A 16499-nucleotide genomic window follows, 5' to 3' on the forward strand; every position below is an offset into this window, starting at 1 on the left:
AGAATTTTAGATGTGTCTTGAAGCATTCGATCACATATATGTAATAAAACTGCCTTCAACAGGTACATGCACAGCATCCTAGAGCTTCTGGAATGGGAGACAAGCAGTCCAGCTTCTCCATGCCTGCTGTGCTTTCATGTACCCCAGTGTCCTGTCATTACCCACCATCAATTCAACGTGTACATGCTAACCTTAACGGGGTTTTTGAATGTATCCAGCCCTGCTTCTTGACCATAACAGCAAAGCTTCATGGGGCTCTAGAGTTCACGGAGCTGAGTAAGCGGTGTAGAACTACTTAATACAGGAGAAAGAGAGAACTGCGCCTAGATAAGGCATGCTTTTATCAAAAAAACTTGTGCAATTGTGATGATAACATATGTTTTTAGGGTTATACCTTAGCTATAAAAAAAAGGCAATAAGTCAGTGGGAGTGGGAGAGTGACTTAGTCTTAGGGCTCATCAAACTGTTCATATAATTCAATACCTTGAAAAAGCGAGGTATGTGACAACAAATAGGCCTCCTCTTTTGTAAACTGTTGCAGTTCCCGACATGGATTTATTTGCCAAAAAAGATAAGATTAGTTCTTTACACTACATAAAACACTGCAGTTTTACTGATTTCAGTGACTGACTCACAAGTTTGTAATTGTGCAAAACCCAAGTTTCCTAATTTAGTGTGAAAACACTATGTTAGGTATACCATTTTAAAAATTCTACATAGGAAATATATTTACATGAAAAAAAGTCTGAAAATAGAGGATGCATAACTAATACACTACCTTTTTGCCACCAGGTCCACAGTACATTAATTTCATTTAAAACGCACTGACCATACAGGATAAATTGATTTTGCTTTATATGGTGTTGACAGCCATGTTTATTGTGCAGTGAAATGTAGTGTAGTTTCAAGCTGACTATATCCATCAACACAGGGCAATATGCTGACTACTGGGCCAGATGAAGACATACATTACCCTGAGAGCAAAAAACTCATTCATATATGGCAGTGTCTTCTCCTGAGGATCACCATGGTAATTTATGATGCCTCCAATGCCATTACTTTGCAACTGACACCAATTTGGCAATTTGTATACTAACATGCATGCACATAAAAGAAGACAGGTTTGTGGCAAATGTGAGATGCAAAACTATTTTAATACTATTCCAAGTTAAGTATCATGCTACAGGTGTTCAGCAGTTACAGAAGGCTGCAACTGCAGTCAGCTTTTTATTGCAAAAAGGAAGAGTAGTTTTGCTGAGCAACCTGCATGTAGGACCAAATTAGGGGTGGGTATGGTTAATGAGGCTCTGCCCATTGTTGTCAGAAGGCTTGGAACGTGCATATCAAAGATGCCATCTTTTGAGAGAGGATATATTTATTGTGAAACTATAATAAGTTACAAATATAGTAAGTCAAAGCTGAAACATTTATTGAGACAGACGGCTATATAATTTGAGAGAAATCAAATATATCAAGTAATGGTTGTTCCATCTTTTAGAATAATACTACAGAAGTTGTAACTAGTATGTGGGCAATTAGGAAGTTGGTGACAAATTAAAAAAATTAAATTACTATTGATGCAAAAGTTGTCATTTGTTATTCAGCTACTCACAGCAAAGGAAAGAAGACATATTTGAATCCATATGATGATTTTCCATCTTTTACTTTCCCAAAGGTACTTATTCACTATGGCTAAGGGTCTTTAGCCCTTTCTAACACAATTTTGGCCTTTCAATTCTAATGCAGGCAAAGAGTACCTTTACTAGTATCAAGATTATAGGCTGGCTTTTTAATCTGGATATAATTTAGATAGAATGGAAAAAAAAAAAAAGAAGAAAAAAACCCACCATAAATATCTATTTTCAGAGAAAGGTTATGTTGGAAAACAATTCTTACTTAGAGTAATAAATTACAGCCATCCTAAGAAGGCCAAGAAGCTCTGGCTGTATCTGCTTTAAGCAAGTCTATACTTGAAGGATTTGAAAAAGCAGCCAAAGAGTTGATGTTTTTTGTGCTTGATCTCTGGGGGAATATTTGCACGTTGACCCATAGCCCATCACAAAAGCATCTGCAAAATGAATTTCTGCAAATAACTAAAGTAATATAATCTCCATGTTCTTCTAACTATCTAAGAACTACAGAATTATATTCAACATATAAAGCATTACACAAAAATACTTCTGTTAGCATGTGATTCTACCTGGGGAGCCAGAAAGTCTCTGTACCTTTTCAGCTTAGAAATGGGGCGCTAATGATATAAAAAGCACATAAGCTCAGTGAGCTCTTACAAGTTGAAACACATAAGAACAAGTTTTCAAACTGGTTGTTGTTAGGTACTTCATCCTGTCAATCAGATATTTAGACAGTATTATGCCCTATATAAAACAATTTCAACAGGTTTTACAAAGTATGGATTTTTTCCCTTATTGTGATAATTATAGTACTGACAGAGGCTGAAAGAGACGCCTGAAATTTTTAAAGAAAAGATATATACAACTGCAAAGAATTAGATGTTTTACTTCTTTCTGGAAATATTTTCAGGATAGTCTAATAAATAATAAACCCAAAATAATAGACTAAAAATGTAGTACTAATGAAGGGTGAGAAGAGAGGAGGAAGTTGGTAATTGTCTCTCTATGGCAACTAATGCTCTATCTCCTAGTTACTGTTCATATTGCAATCGCAGCAGGAGGTTTTGATTTTCAGAATTAAGAGCTTGGTCAGAATTAAAAATTATTGCAAAAGCAGTACAGTTTGGCTGCCCTAATGGCTTAGTTGGCAAAGAAGTCTATACTTCAGCCTAAAGCCTGGGGCTGTCCTCAAAGTGACACTTTTAGCTTCTGAGGGTGTGGACTGCCTCACTTCCTAGATGCTTTGCATTTACTCAACCTATCATGACTTTGATGATTTAAAACTAAAAGGAGATTAGAGGAGAAAGATCACTTTTTGTGGATATATGGTAGGCAACTCCTCTGTGGAAGCTAGATTCCAGACTAGACTCTAGGAACAATACTGGGTCAAAGAACACCACAGAATGAATCTAAAAATGTTACAGCTTCATTAAAGTAATTTCAAACAATATTTTTGTTCCAAAAAAGAATGATTGCTCTCTAATCACAGTGCAGGGGAAGAAGAACCTCTGTTCTTTAGAAAAAGAATCTGATCATCAACAGGAAAGATAAACATTTTCACATGAATTAAATGTCAAGAAATATACAGTAACAATTGTTACTTTTTTTCATTTATTACTGCTTTTATCTGAGTTTCTCACCTTTTGTAATGACAAGAATTTTAGGACAGGCACCATCTCTTAGCATGTTCTCTGAAATCATGGCCACATAAGGGTTAATCCTATTGGCTTTAACAAGATGTGGGTTTACCTTCCATTTTATACATCATCTACTGCAACAAAACCTCAGACTAGGCCTTTACATGTCACCAGAATGCAAACAATAATAAACGTAACAGAAAGGAGCAAAAAAAGGTTGAGAAAAGATGAGGAAAGAAAGAGAAAAGAAGTGACAGCAAAAAGAAAGAGACTTTTATCCGTCTCTCTGCTACTCTTTAATTATTCTTCACACTCTGGCCATTGATTCATGTTTGAAGTGATACACTTCCTTTGGCTCCTCCAGATAATGAATCTTTGGCTACTCTAGAGAACATACTGCATGCCATCTTCCATAGACATATACCAAGACAGGATATATAGAAATAAAGTCAATCTTTCTAGGTTCCTAGTGTAAAAGTAACTGGTTAGTAGTAAAGCTCCTATCATCAGTTATTCATTAAGATGAGATGACATTTTTGTCTACTTTGGAAAAGACTGATTGCGACCTCCAAAATATCTGGCCCTGTCTGTGGTAATACAACTAGCACTGCTAGCAGCTTGCATTGCAGAGACCAGAACCTAATGAACATGCAAACAGGAGTCACTCTTTTACTACTAGAGATGGGTTGCTCAAAAACATGGAAATGCCATAAAAACAAGGAGCATGAAAAACCGGCTTGGCAGTCCCCCTTCCTGCTCTTAACCTGTGGACAGACAAATGCAGCCTTTAATAAAGATATAGCAGTATTTCAAATCAGATAGAAAAATGCAAATCTGGAAAGAAGAATGACAAAAGAAGTTTCAGAAAGTTTAGAATACAAGAATAATCATTGATTTTGAGTTATTAAGTACAATGTTCAATTTTGGAGAAAGTTACAAAAATTACCACTTCACTGTAATCTAAGTGACTTGTAGTGGTGTTAGTATAACATTTATCTGGTTTGCCCCTTGCCTGCCTCTTACTTCTTCATCCCCATCCACATTTAGAAGACTTTCTCATTCTTTATTACCAGCAAGAGATGCAAAATAAATGGGTGTCTCATGAACTATTGTCATTACTGGCATGTCTTGTCATCACTAGGCAAAACTAACACCCACTTGGAAACGCAACTAGCTCTGGGACGAGGATGCCTGTAGTCACACAGTGGCACAAATGTTCTGCAGGGAAGTGTCTGTTTGTCAAGCTGCTTTCATTCCAAATGCTAAACAAATATTATTCAGCTGGGATTTGAGGGACTAACATTTCTTACAGGCTGCATGTCAGTGAATGAAAAGGGGGAAAAAGCTGAGAAAGACATGAGTGATTCATGAAATACTGCAATATTTAAATGGGCTCTAAAATATTTCACCTGCAAGGCTTCTGAAATGTACTAAGTAAATACTAAGAGGTGGGAATATACTGTAGCACAGGTTAGCTACATCCATACAACACTCGGTTATGATAAGGCTTCTATTTTTCCTGTTTAAGAGACTCCATTCTCTAAAACATCAACAAGAAGAACCAAAAGGGAATTCCCTAAGGTCAGCTCTGAGGAAACATAAACCTCTAATTCAATAACTCTGCTACTGCACTGAAAAAGGCCTTATTATTGCAACATCCATATGGAGTCAATTGGACATTAATGACTAATCAATCCCTCCCCTTTCTATTCTACTTATAGTGTCACAAGCCATGTTTAGATTAGCCCATTTCCTGCTTAGGATTGCTCAAGATGTCTTTTGTTCTTTCAGGGCTGGCCTGATGGAGGCAGCTTAAACAAACACACGACCCAAGTGGTGCAGGAGTTATAAACTGCCATATGTGAATGAACAAAGGGGCCATACTAAAGCCTTTTGTGGTATTTGTTAATGTTTTTCATCTGAGTTTAAAAAGACCTAATGACTTTGTGGTGAGCTGATGCATGTGGCTCGTGGCTTTGCAAAATGAAGGAAATTCTAGCCAGTTATATATCAGCATATATTTTCCAAAGTGCCTTGTTTTCAGTTTTGGTGGCAGAGAGTTTACTTTTTTACTACATTTGTTTCACATATGCAAGCAAAATTCTTCATCTCAATTAAAACACAGCACTAGTTTTCACAGCCATCCTTACAACATGCATATATGTCTTTCCCCATTTGAAAGTCTAGAGTTAAAATTAATAGTGAAATCAAATCAACTATTCTCAGGTCTATTAGTGGTAGCAGTTCACTCACTAGCATTTAAAGCTAAATTGTTAGTTGGGTCATATTAAATACTGAAATAATATTTCTAAATAAGCTATTAGCACATCCATGCTCCACAACGAGCCATACCCAAATACACATTATTTAAATGAATTAGAACTGCTAAATGCAACTACTTTCTTGATGGCTTACCCAAACAGTTTAGATTTCTTGACCACATTTTATGGCAAAATTAACCTTCATGGAAATTTGGCATGGAATACAGCTAAAACAATATAATAATCTTTTAAAATATATGGAATATTAACTGCATTAATTAGTGCTTAAGGCCTGACTTCAGCCCTCAGTGGCCTACATAATCCCACTTATGCTGTAACGTAAAAGCATGAGAAGTTATTCTGTGAAGATCCATGAAAGACCTAGATAGAAAATGGGATGAAGCAGCAGCTTCTACTATAAATTTAGGGACGTATCTAAGTGTCATAAGATTTTTCAATCATGTGTCACTTGCAGACTTCAAGACCCTTCACAGATAATTAATTACGTGCTAACAACCCCTTTCTGACATAGCTATTTTTGATAGAAAAAATGTGAAACATATTTAAGTTGAAAGTTTTTCAGCCTAAGTAATGACACCAGAAGTAAGGGATTGCCAGTCATCAGGTCTAACTACAATCAATGTTTCCACAAACACTATTGTTGTTTCCCTTTGATATTTCATTTCATACTCAAATGAGGAAAGTAGAGGCCCACTGAAAGGAAAACCAAAACACCCCAGCCCAAGAGAAATATTATTAATAACTATTGTTAGGTATCTGACAAGATCTATCGATACTTCAAATTGTTTTGTTTGGGTTTTTTTTTTTCCAGAAAACCTGTTGTTCTAACAGCTAAGCAATTATTGTTACTATATTAATCATATTCAAAGTCTAAACAATGCAAAGAGGAATGAACTAATCTGTTTAACATCAAAATGTTTCCATAAGATTAACAGCTTTCTTGCCAGTGGAGCTGTTAACTCACATAATTTCAAATTTCTCCTGACATGACAGTGTCACCTAGAACATCTAGAAAACATGATACTGATTTAAAAGACAGGGATTAATTCTGCAGTCTTCAGTCATCCATAACAGTTTTTTACAAAAAAAAAATCCTGCCTGAACAAGGGCCATAGGACATGATCCATTCATATTTCAGTCAATGCTTTGTTTTGTTTTAAGATGGACAAATGATAGACAGGAATTCACCACAGAGAAAAAAAAGGCAGCCTGACCTCATATTTGATGGATGTATTGTTCAAGGTGTGGCTGAACACTGTGAATGAACAGCTTTGCTTGCTCCTATGTAGCAAAACAATTAATTTTAAAACCTTAAGTACAATGTGGCTTATAAAAAGGAACTATGTTTAACAACGGGAGAGAGGTTTACAAAACCACCTCCCTCAAATTATGTGATATTAATGACATGCAGAATACTTTGCAAAAGGGTTTAATGTGTGTTGAAATCACTGCTTTAGTGGCCCATTTTCCTGCATTCAATCTGCAGTTGAATTTGTCACCTTCTAGCATCATTCTTTGTATCAATATAACTAATTCCCTCCATCCAGTGTTTGCTGTTCTCACTTGTCATACCGTATCAGTAATTAGATGGCAAAGACCTAGGGCTAGGATATGCATGTGCCATTTCTTCTTGCCTTTCACATGGGGTGCTGATATTATAATAATTAATAATATAATTAGTAAATAATATATCACAAAGAGAGAGAAGCAGAAGCAACATGATAACAAGAGCTGTAATTTAACAAGTAATAATAAATGTTAGGAAAAACTCTTAAGGCTAATTTTTCAAATATGCCACACCTGTGCATTTGGGATTTGTGAGTGAAACCAGGAAGATGTTTTTACAAACAGGGCAATGGCATGTCCAAATATATTGCCACATTTACCTGTTTTGGATTAAAAATGGGGGAACTTGCCATGAAATAAAGGCTTATGTGAAAATTTACAAATTACTTTTTTTTTAAATACTGCACTTCCTGTGAAACTACCACTGCAAATTGAAAATATAATAATTTGCAGAAGCTGTAGAGAAACTGTAATGCCCACCCCACACACATTTTGGACCACTGATTTTGTAAAATTAAATCAAAGTACAAATTAAGAAAGTATTAACCCCTTGCTACAAAGTTCTGCACTAAACACTTGCTTAGATACCTGGTATACCTATGTGGAAGAAAGGCAGATGCCCTTAAACACTTTTCTGTTGCTGAGATACTGAGGTTCCTAAGGAGAAAATGGTGTGCAGTATAAACTTAGAAAAATAGACAGTTGTACAAAGAAAAGGATTTGCCTGAATCTGTATCAATTGCTCATGTTTAGCCAGAATATATGATGTTCTTTAATGTATTCATATTTCTGCTCCACTCCCTGCACTCAAGGAGGTAAGGAAGAAGGGCAAGATTCTTCCCTCCTCCATGCAGTATGATGTAATGGTGGCTTTCTCCATCAGTTGAAAATTCAATTGTGTGTGGAAATTTGGCACTATTTTAGACAGCTTCAAGCTCCTTTTGCGATACTGGAGCAATACAAAGACATATGCAGAGCTAAGAATCAGGACTATTGGTGTTTTACACCTGTGGTAGCTATACATGAGTGTGAAAAACATGTTTTAAACCACTGACCTACTATATTTAATTTTTTACTCATTCCATTGAAAAATAGCTAAGCAAACTGACTGATGCTTTCAGCATTTGTGACAATAATTTTCTCATGGGCAAAGATTTTCTGTGTAAAACTGCAGCCCACGGCGACTTTTTACAGCCTTGTTCTAAATTCCTGAAAATAATGTTTTACTATATAATGGAAATTGTGACAAGCTTTTAACCATAACTGTGCTAATAGGCACCCCTATGTAAAACTCAGGGTATTGTAACAGTGGTTGGTTGTACAACATCAGAAATTCTAACTAGAATTTTTTTTAAAATAAAGGTACTATTCTATAAGAATCAATTACTGCAGCATGGAAACAGCAAACAAGAAAGCCTCATATTTAGCAGTAGGAAAAAATACCTAAGACAGTTCAAAATCAGAAGGTAACACTTGTGGAGGACATCCAGATTTATTATTCTGAAAGTGAGAAGCATACTATATGTTAAATATTAGTGTCTTGAGAGGAATAAGTTTCAATGCCATGGGAAGATCAGTCCACACAACCCCAGCTCAAATTTTTCAGTACTCAAAGTGGAAGTTCCCCCTGTAAAATCTTATGGAGATGCTGGCAACAGTGAGATTCATGAAGTGGTCCCCATCAGAAAAGGGATGGTTCTTAAAGACAGAATGTCTTATTCCTATCCCCTTTGCAGGCGCTGAATTACTCCAGGGCTGAGGTGCTGAATCTCATCCAACACAACTGAAATATTGTGCCTAAGTACTTTATCCCAGATTCCTGATCTGTTATGAGTTATTCTGAAAAATTTAAGCGTATCACTCTAGTATAAGGCACAGTGAGACCCATGGATGTTAAAATGGCAACTGCAATTAATGAAGGCCACCTTTTAGCATCTGGTCTAATTAAGCAAGATAAGAAGTTATTTTATTTTTAAATAATAAAGATACACTTATGGATTTTTTTTTAAATCAAAGACATATAGCAAGAATTCAGGGGAATAAAAATTACAGTACTTGAGCTTATTGCATTCTCTCTGGAAACACTTCTTTGTTTTCAGATAGCTTTCACTGTTTTCTGATTTTCATCTTTCCCCTCTCAACTGCCATAGCAACTATTACAAATATTTATGTGCGACAAATACTGGCATGGAGAGGCATTCTTTCTTCCAGTATTTATGAAGCACTGTCACAAAAGTAGGTGATGCTTTGTCATGCATGTAGTACCTGCTGTTTACACCTCTGCATAGGAGGGTGTTAAACAAGTTACCTCACAGGTTTGGATTGTGTTGACAGCCTGCCAAGATTGATCTGCCTGCAAATATATGGGTCCGTTTCACCTACCTCTTCAGCTGCTCAAAGTCAACCTTTTTTGGAGTTAAGAAGGAACTGTGTCACCCTTTTGTATAAGCAATTATTTACTATTGGGCATATATAAGAACATTGAAGCTTTGAGTATATGGTAGAGGTGCTCCTTTAAGAAAGTGTTGATCTGGTTTTTACTTAATAATTTTGCAAAACCCAGGCAATTGTCATGATGTCTGCTGTATCACCAGGGAGGGAGAAAATGGTTTTGACAGATGGACAGAAATTTGGAGCTGGATAAGGTGGTAGTTTCTCATCACCCTTAGATATCAGCCTTGTGCTCCCTTTGTGGCTCCTTTTTCTCATGCTTCTCCCCACACAGCCAAGAAACTAACTTCTACATTGCAAAGACTCCCTGTCTTTCCCCAGTTAGCTCATTCCTCTCCTCATGATTCCACATTCACTGCTGCTACTGCCATTGCAGCCACTCATTGTTCACCGTGTTATGGCAATAGGCTAAATCTGTGATGATGCCTAACACCATTTCTTTCTTTCTCTGCCATTCGATTTCACTTGCTTTTAGGCAGGTAGAATCTCTCATTGTACTACAACATGCTTTGCAGTGTGGCTAGCCCAACTCAAGTATTATTGGGAAATGCTAATTTTATGGACATAAAAAAGACAGACTGCTATTAACTGCTGCAAATACCGAGCAATTCATTGACTTCGTATGTTGGTCAGCAAATCCACCATCTGAAATGCTGCAGAACTGGGTTCTTAAGCTTACTGCTGAACAGAAATACATTCTTTTAAAAGCAAGTTGAGTTTGTGCTCCTCCAAGCTTGGGTTCAGGTCCAAAATCAGCTTCAGACCAAAAACTGTATATCTGAACCGGAATTAATAAGATCAAGCTAGGGCTTACTACTGGAACCAGCTTGTTACCAATGGTGATGCAGCTTGCAGTCTGCAACTGGCTTGCATTCAGCCTACTTGGAGTATGGTCAAAGATACCATGATCAAAGAGATAAGGCTTAAAGCTATATAATCTCAAACAGTGACTTGGTATTTCAACCAAGGAACTTACAAGTTAAAGTAAGAGACAGCAGGCAGTGAAAGGGAGGACACGGGCACTAAGGACACAGGCACAAAGTCAGTGAATTTAAGAAGATGGGCTAGTACCAATCCCATGCTGAGAACTGCAAGATACCTCTTAATGACTGATTCAACATCCAGGTTTCATAGCAAAGGTTATCCCTTTGGGGGACTTTGAAAAGCAATAGTCTAATACAAGGATAAAGTAAATACATAGATACAGATAAAGTGGACAGACAGATCCCACCACATTATTTAAAATTGTTTTTCTCTAAACTAGCAGGCATATACCTATCCTTAGCACTATGGTCCATACTTAACACACTACTGGTAGATCAGTATCAGAGGAAGAAGCAGCAAGTGCTAAACACAAAGTTTACAGAATCAAGAAAACTACCACATGAGAAATACAACAAATGAAAACATCAAACCAGGTCTCAGAAGAAGAGGTCTTTGTGCCTGTTGTCCCAAATGGCAAACTGTGAGGCCAAATATTTAACGCACAAGGTCCTGAACGAATGAACGTGGAACTAAATGCTAAGTACTAATACAGCATTTTCATCTGTTTCCATTTGCTTTATAAAAATGAATTTAGCTTCACAATGCATCTGATTTTTCACTTGGGAAAATAGGACACAGAGAAGTTATTTCTCTTTTACAAAATCAGTGAGGCAGTGGCAAAACAATAACATTCAGATGGTTTTGCCCTGAATCCAGGATCCAATCAAGAAAACTGTATTTTAACAGATCCAGATCTTTGGCAATAATAAAGATCAGATCTTGAAGGACTAACTATCCCTAACTATGACTGCTGAGGGAAACCACACTGCAACCTGAGCTAAGGTAAAATCAGTAATTGTCAACAGGAATGTTAGGTCTATTCTGCAGATTTCTATCTACTACAAAACAAAACCTTAACATACTTCCTACAAATTTCCAAAGCATTTGCCCACAATTACAAAAACAGAAGGATCCATAAACATAGAGCACATTATACAAGCACAAGATCCATAAACACAGAGCACATTATATGATTCAAAAGAAGCAGCACTATCACCAAAAGTGAGCATCTGTGAAAGGAATATCATTTTTAGAATTTGAACCAAAAGACCATATTCAGATCATCCAATATTCTCAGATAACTAAAAGCTAAATACTTTAGGTTCCCCCACTTGGAATTTAAACAAGGGTCACCTATGGCTCCTGACTGTATTCTACACACTCCAGTCAGTTGATATATGTCAGACATGTTCAAAAAGGGGTTTTTGCTATAGCTAGATTCAAAGCTGTCTTGATGTGTCCATGCGAGTTAGCTGTATTTCAGTACTGACTGTCTCAAATGTTCAAAATTATGAAGCTGCCTACAGAAAGAATGATGTTTCCTATAAAATGATGAGGTTTGGAGAAAAAAAAAATCCTTGTTTAGTTCTATAATTGCCTGTTGTTTATAATTGTGCATACCAATCACCGAACATTTATGAGGCTCTCAAATCATGTTTTTGAATTTTGCTAGCTACAAATGTATCATATATTTTAACATGACAACTGGGATTTCCAGGTAATGATATAAGTCTAATAGCTGTGGATTATTCATCAATGGTGTCACAGTTGGTGGCAATGTTTTTGAATACAGTCTGAGTATGATTTTTAATACAGTTAGCCCAGTCCTGCTGGTGGCTTAGGAAGTAATAGAGATGTTGGTTTATGTCATATTTAATATAAAAACTCTTGATGATTTTCAGATGACAGTTAGATTATTACACAAGCTTTGAATACAACTTCATATTCTACGTCATCTCTGAAAGTACACTTAGTTACCATTAATCTTAAAAAGGGTTTCACACACTGGGCAGGGACAAGAAGTTAAGTCTTAAAAGTCATTTGGCAGTATCCTTTCATATTTGTCTTATAATTGCATAGAGCTAAACTTCAAGAATTTCAAGACTTGTCTTATAATTCATGATTCAAAAAAACCCCAAACATGTAGCTTCAGCTTCTGATCAATGACCCATTACTGCAAGAACTCCTAAAATTAAAGGAAAACATGACTCTTATCCTGTCAAACTCAGATCACTGCCATATGTTATAGAAAAGATATAAGGAGTCGAGAGAAATCATTGCTAGATACTATTACAAAGACATTCCATAAAACACAGAAGTCTGCTGATATTTCTTATAACAAATTATTTGAACCTTAAAGATTGTGTCAAAGCTATGGGAAACAGGAGCACTTCCTAGATTTGGTCTATCTCGGCTGCCTGCTGGGATGAGACAGACATGTACCATGTTTCTGCACACTTTAGTTTCCCTTGGAATTGCAAGTGTGCAGGTAGGCAGGGAGTAGAACCATACTTCCATAGCCCCCTTGATCTAGCTAAGCTGGAGGATCAGGATGCAGCCCAGACTGCTCCTCTCCCCAGTTTATGGCCAGCAGTGGGACTAAATTTGGAGTCCTTGGCTCAGGAATAAATCTGTTATACCACTCCCCCTACCACCACCCCCATTTCCCCACCCCCTCACCCCACTCCCCCTCAAAAAAAATCCTCTACAAATAGTCAATATATTTTCCCTAAATGTAGTAAATTTCATAATTCTGAAGTTCTAAAATTCTGGTGATGGGAGTAAAACCATCTGACAGATCTAACAGCCACACACTCTGTTAGAACTGCACTTGTACCTCAGAGATCTGGATGTATTTCTGATGAAGAAAGATAGGGTCAAAAGTTGACCACCAAAATGTTACTTCAGAAATCTTTATTTTCTATATGACTATGTTATTTGCATAAAAGCACACAACAAAACACATAAATGTGTCTACAGCAACCTGCACTCAAATTGTATCTAAAAAAAAATTTGAAAAAAACGATTAAAAGTAAGTAACTGACAAAACAGAAAGCAAGGTGTGAAACACACAAAGTCTTCAAAGAATATTACTATGCCTATTAGGAACCTTTGACATTCAGATGAGATTGTGACCTTGGCAACACAGTAAAATGCAACAAGGCTCTCTACTTAGAGGAGGCTAAAGAAGAGCAACAAAACTGGTGAAGAGTCTAGAGAACAAGTCCTGTGAGGAGTGGCTGAGGGAACTGAGGTTGTTTAGCCTGGAGAAAAGGAGCCTGAGGGAAGACCTTATTGCTCTCTACAACTACCTGAAAGGAGGTTGTAGCAAGGTGGGTGTTGGTCTCTTTTCCAAAGTAACAAGTGATAGGACGAGAGGAAATGGCCTCAAGTTGCTCTAGGGAAGGTTTAGATTGGATATTAGGAAAAAATTCTTCACTGAAAGGGTTATTGAGCACTGGAACAGGCTGCCCAGGGAAGTGGTTGAGTCACCATCCCTGGAGGTATTTAAAGATAGATGTGGACTTGGCAGTGTTAGGTTAACAGTTGGACTTGATGATCTTAAAGGTCTGTTCCAACCTAAATGATTCTATGATTCTAAAGAATAAGTTGTCAAGTTTCTTAGTAACCCAGTGCTGAAACAGACACGTATGGAAGCACAAAGTTATAGCAACACATATCAAAAACTTTGTGACATGGCAAACCTAGAAAGATCTGCAATAGTTTCATGACAATTAGATGCATTAATATTCTTGAAGACAAACAGAGTCTGTAGCATGGTCCAGTACATCAGAGGCCACAGTTTAACTGCTGAAATTTCAGCAGCAGTTTTCAATGGACTTCTACTCTAAATGATGCCTCCCTACAAGTATCATCTCTTAACTAGCTTGCCAAAGATAAGGGGCAAAAGTCGGGTGATATTCTAAATGTCTTTTTTTTATATCCAGCTAATATCTAAATTCACCTTGTCTACGACTAGAAGGACAAGTAAGCAGCTCAGTTTTGAACTCATGCCAATGTTTTTTTCAGATCAGCAGAGGTATTCATCCAGCACCTCTTTTCCAGAGACATCTCTTGGCTGCTAAACAAAGTCTTGAAATCTGAATCCATTCACGAACTCAGATTTCCCATGTGGCAACACATCACGCCTCAAACTGTCCCACTAGCTCTAGAAAGACATGTACACTGTCCTTAAACTGGCACACATCGCTGTAGCTTGGGTTACATATGTCAAAGCTTCGTTCTGCACTATCCAGTAACGGGGTTTGTCAGTACCACGAGGTGTATCAAGATACTAAATTAAGGACACTAGAAAGAGAAAGGATGAATTGAAGGAAATGAGCCAAACTAAGAAAGTCATCAGGGACCTGATGTCATATGAACCAGCAACTGTGTATCTGTAAGTATTCTGTTGCAACTTTTCATCCCAACTGAGGAAAAAAATATCCTTCAACATGTTGAAATATGAGAGGTTGCTGCAGGATGGAAATTCCTTTACAAAGCCATTTATAAATAACTGATTAGTCAACAAGTACTTTTGAAATTCCATGTATCTCCTAGGTCCTTTTTTCTTAAAAAAAAAAAAAAAAATTAAAAAAATTTGCAAACACCTGTCCAAAAGTTATTTTTTACCTACATTCTGTTCATTATTTTTCTATTTAAAGACAATACGACAGTGGCCAATCACATCCAATAAAGCATGAATAAATGAAGCTCATATATAATAACTCCCTAAAAATGAAAATCTGGAAATTGTTTTATCAGGAACTAGTAAAAAAAAAATAGGGAAAATCTGATAATGTTTCATTAAGGTGCTAGCCTCCTTCTGAATATTATTTGTAATAAATGGCTGATGAGCTTCAGTCATCATCTTATCTTACTGTTATGGAGACCCAAAATCTTGACTGTGTCAAAATACTTAAATAAAAAATTAAGCAAAAAACATGTCAGCATATGCTCCTGGTGCGTGTGTCGGTTCCATGTGATAAACTAATCATGGGATTAAGCCAGTAAGTAGGAATATTTTGCTGAATTAAATTTGAGAGTTAACTATTTCTCTATATGGATGAGTCAATACAGGAACATTTTGGAATAGAACTTGCAGCTTCTCCATTGTGTACAAGTCCTTGCTCAAAATACTTTTAAATTCAGCTTTTTTGGTTTGCCTAGAGACTGATTAAAGATAATGTATGTTAGTTGGCAAGCAAGGAGAATCAGGGCTCCAAGATGTTTTAGCACAGGCATATCATTTACTACCTATACAGTAAAGAAAATATAAAACATTTACATGTGCTGTTGTTGTCAGACTTCAAAATGAAGGGACAATTCATGAGACCTTACCTGGACCATTTATTTCTGGGTCACAGAGAGACAGAACATAATATGTGCTCATATCTCTATACAGAAAATATTAATTCCTTTTTATCAGAAAAATTCTGTCACAGAATTTCAAGAATCATTTGAAAATAACCCTATTTGTCAACAATCACAAGTTTATTGGTCCTATTGTGATCCAAGAAAAAAAGCAAATTTTCAACCTGTCAGATGTTTGGATATTAACGGAAACAATTAGAGATGTTTTAATCTTTTCTCAAGAACAGTGCCATAACTAGAACTTGTCAGGTTAAAAAAAAAACAAAAGTATTCTCCAACAGAAGTAAATTGAAGGAGCAAAATGTTGCATAATATTCTATCTGAATAGTACATCAGTCTTACTACAGTGACTGGTAGGGTTCCTACCTATCTACATATTCTCTTCTAATGTATCATAGGGTAGAGAGGATATCAGTGGCATCCACTTCCAGACCATCCATGGTAACCCTGCTAGAGACTAAACTCAGTCTTGATAAGCACCAGTGGCTTGACACTGTATGCCTGATATATAGAACTCTCACTGAAATGAGTGTAAACGCACTGAAGATTTATATCATGAAAAAGACATTTTCATATAGAAATATTCTTCCATTATCATTTGACAGCTGCCCCTCAATAAAATTGTGCTTGCTACATCTTGAATAGTTTGTGAGTGCACTGATGGGTAGTCTTCTTAAAGAGCTCTAACTTTCTTTAAAGCTGCTAAATCCTTAAAAACTGGTTAATGTATATGT

At 36.6% G+C, this 16499-nt stretch overlaps 1 protein-coding gene across 11 annotated transcripts in view; it reads right to left on the reverse strand.

Annotated features, from left to right (window-relative positions):
- SOX6 (SRY-box transcription factor 6) overlaps positions 1-16499 on the reverse strand; it is a 374241-nt gene that overhangs the window by 18355 nt on the left and 339387 nt on the right. The gene's annotated exons all lie outside the window — the stretch shown is intronic.

Source organism: Grus americana, chromosome 5 (genome assembly GCF_028858705.1).
Source record: "Grus americana isolate bGruAme1 chromosome 5, bGruAme1.mat, whole genome shotgun sequence".
In the NCBI taxonomy this organism is placed as follows: domain Eukaryota; kingdom Metazoa; phylum Chordata; class Aves; order Gruiformes; family Gruidae; genus Grus; species Grus americana.